Below are 3,674 nucleotides of genomic sequence, written 5' to 3' on the forward strand. Positions count from 1 at the left end.
CTTCTCCCTTCTGGAACGACCTCAATAAGGCTGGTGCTAAGCCAGCGTCTGGCTGGTTGATGTTAAGCAGGCACACAGGCTTAGACCTAAGGGCAGGGACTAACATCCTAAACGCCTGTGGATATGTCTAGTCTGCAATGTTCTCTTCGGCCAGAACAGGAAGCTGGGGCCCAGAGATGCAAAAGAATAATGCAGTAAATCACCGACCCTACAATACTGTCTTCTACCATGCAAATTCTCGGCCCTATTCCTAGACCAAGATCTTGGGGAAGTTCCCAGTTGTTAGGGAAAGCATCCCTTTTGCCACCCTGTCCCTGCTATCATTTTCTGGTCCTCAGTTCCATTCACCTGAAGTACGTTTTAACTTTAAGAAGAAACGAATGAAGTTTATGGAGCAAGCACTATTGCTAGGCGCCTAGAGACGCCTGCGGGGAAGGGCTTGACAGTTGCTGCCAGTGACTGGAGCTAAACTCTTACCGTTCTTCTTGCTCAGTGGGGACTCCAGGTCTGGGAAACTGTATCACCTTACCTCTGCAGGCTCTGGGGAAATAACTTCTGCTACCATTTGAGAGGGAAGTTCTCCAGTAGGCACAGAGCTGGAACGCTTGGCTGCCGGCTGGTGATGCTGGCATGTCAGCAGCTGAGCCTGCAAGAGGTGAGATCTGGATGGAAGAAGTCGGCTGCTGGGGGCCACTGGAGGTCACCGGAGGCCACTGGAGGCTTAGCACATTATCATCCCGGCTTCTTCGGCCATGTTCCCTGGTTCCTGCCTGGGACGTTGATCATACTAAGGTACTTTGTACACACAGTAGGACCGCACTCTTTCCCGCATGTCTCCTCTTACTGGATACAAATTCACAAATTAGTTGGTGTGTCTGCGTGTGTAGTTTATGCCTGTGTGTATCTCTGTGTGTAATGCATGCCTGTGTAGGCAATTGTGTGTGTGTGTGTGTGTACACATATGTGTTTGCATGTGCAGAGCAGAGGTTGACATCAGGTATCTTCCTATATTCTATCCTGTTTTTTAAGACAGGCTCTGCCAGAAAGCCTGGAGCTTGCTAATGAACTTGACTGGCTGGCCAGCCAGACCAAGGGATCCCCTCAACTGCCAGGATTACAGGTGCACACCCATGTGCACACCTCTTATGTGTGTGCTGGGATCCGAAGTCAGGTCCTCATGCTAATGAAGCAGGCACTTTACCACTGTGTCTAAATTGACAACTGGTTACTCAGAAGAAAGCACCATTTTCTGCAAATGGAGCTGGGAAGCCTCTAACAGTAACATTGGCATTTTTTTTAGTACAATGCTGAGAAAGGCATATGAAATTTTTGAACTTGCTGAGTCTAGACTCCTGATAGCCACTGCTTCATGGCACAGCTGCCCAGGAGCCGATGAAGTCTTGAAGAGAGAAGCAAGCAGACTCAGACAGGAAGGCTGCGATGGTTGTGGGGGCTCAGATACCTACCTTTTCCAAGTGGCAAGTTCCTTTCATGCCAGCCTCTGTGCATAGTACAGGCACATGTGTTTGCACATGTGTGTGCATGGACGCCAGGGGATGACATGTCAGGAGTTATTCTAATACTACTCTTCACTTTATAGTTCATGGTGGGCCTCTCACTGAATCTGGTGCTCATTGATGTGGTTAGGCTGACTGGCCAGCAAGCTTTACGCATTCTCCTCTTGGTGCCTCCCCAGGACTGGGGTTACAGACATGTGGCTTTCTATGTGGGTGTCTGGGGATCTGAACTCAGGCCCTCTTTATCAAGTTAGCCAGCTGCCCCGAGCCTGCGACTGCCTCTTGGTGGTGAACCATTATGGAATATACTGGTCATATAAACCGTATTTCACTGTAAGCATCTTTTAAAAAGCATTTCCCTTGATAAAGCAGCAGACTTCATGACCAAGTTCAGACTCACTTGGTGGCCTCAGGCCTATGACGGTGGACAAGTCATTTAGACTTCTTGTTTCCTCGGTATCCTGAGTTTTGTTGGTGGCAGTAACACCATCTACATAAACGGGTCTTCTGAGGGTCAAATGTTTGAAGTCTGGAGATCACCAGTCACCCCTAGCAATCCTTTATTGAACTTTAGTCCGCATCCATTTTCCCATAGTGCCTGCTGTAAACTCCAGTTATCTCCAGCAGAGGGCACTGGTGACACAGCCTTGTCATTTAGACCGTTCCTAAATGTCCTTTGCAAGGCTTAGCAAGTGGCCTTTTGTTGTAAACTGCTGAAATCCTAGAATTTTAGAGCGGGAAGAGACTCTGATAATGATGCCACAGCTGGCTCTTGAGTGGTCCGTTTGGGAGGTCAGATATGGCCCTGATCTAAGTGGTTCCTGCAACAACAGAGCTGCAGGAAAAGCAACCCTAACAGCGGCATCTGGGATGGGAGGGAAGGATGGCAATACCATCTTCCTGAGAAAAAAGCCACCAAATGTATTAATATCAGCCCACAGCTGAAATGAAGGGACTGTGCTGGTGATACTTGTGGCCCCATAAAAACCGGCTCAGCAGGCCGCAGAGGAATCGGCCCACTCAAGGATCAGGAAGATCAAGAACCAAAAGTCACCTACTCCAGGAAAAAGCTAGGGAGGCAGCCCACCCTCACTCCCCGGGTTGGAGCAACTGGCTGGGTGGGATGTCAAACATCCAGCAATTAAACTGCCGAGGAAGAAAGTTCTGTGTGGTCTTTTGCTTGGCTTGTTTAGATTTTGTTGTTGCTATTGTTTTCCAAGGCAGAATCTCACTATTTAGTGCTGGACGCCCTGAAACTCACTACGCAGAACAGGCTGGCCTTCAGCTCACAGAGATCTGCCTGACTTTGCCACCTAAGCGCTGGGATTAAAGGCATGTGTCCTGACACCTGGCTGAGTCTGGTTTTGTTTTGTGTTTTACGACAGCGTCTCATTGTGAAGCTCAGGCTGGCCTTCAGCATGCAACCGTCCTGATTCAGTCTCCAAATACCGGGGTTATAGGCCCATGCCGACCAGGGTGTGACAGTTTGTTAGAAACTTTCTGTCCATCCTGGGTCTGATTTGTGCAGACAGGTATCTCATTTCCAAGGCCTATAACTTGACAAGTGATTCTCATGAATTCCAAGAGTTTCTGGACCTGGTTCTTACTGCCAAGTTTCCATGCTTGTGTATGTCATCATGATTCAGCCTCATACCAAATTACAGGCATAAAGTTTATCTCTTATACCGTTGGAAACATTCATGCTTGCTGATTTTGTTGTTGCTGGTGGTTGGTTAGTTGTTTTGGTTTGCTTGTTTTGGTTTTTGGAAACAAGGTCTTGCCCTCATAGCCCAGACTGACCTCAATCTCATGATTCTTTTGTTCAGCTTTCTGAGTACTGGGATTATAGGAACGAGCCACCATTTTTGAATTTACGAAGCTCCTTGCTGATTTGGGGGCCCATGGGAGATGTCATGTACTGGGGCCAGTCTGCTGGCGGTCTGGCCTCGTGTGGCCTCTCAAAACTCTGTTTGCTGCCTCTCAAGCTGACTCTTCTATCTCAGTTCCTACCTCCCTTGTAAACTCAACAGCGGCCATCAGAATTGGATCTGGGGGTCAGAGGTGTGGGGGCGCCATGGAAGGGAACCCTGTGGTTGACCAATATGGCTGCTGGGTAAGCAGCTCCCTTGTCCAGATCCTGCATCTGGAACACCACCC

Source organism: Myodes glareolus, chromosome 12 (assembly GCF_982192425.1).
Source record: "Myodes glareolus chromosome 12, mMyoGla1.1, whole genome shotgun sequence".
Taxonomy (NCBI): domain Eukaryota; kingdom Metazoa; phylum Chordata; class Mammalia; order Rodentia; family Cricetidae; genus Myodes; species Myodes glareolus.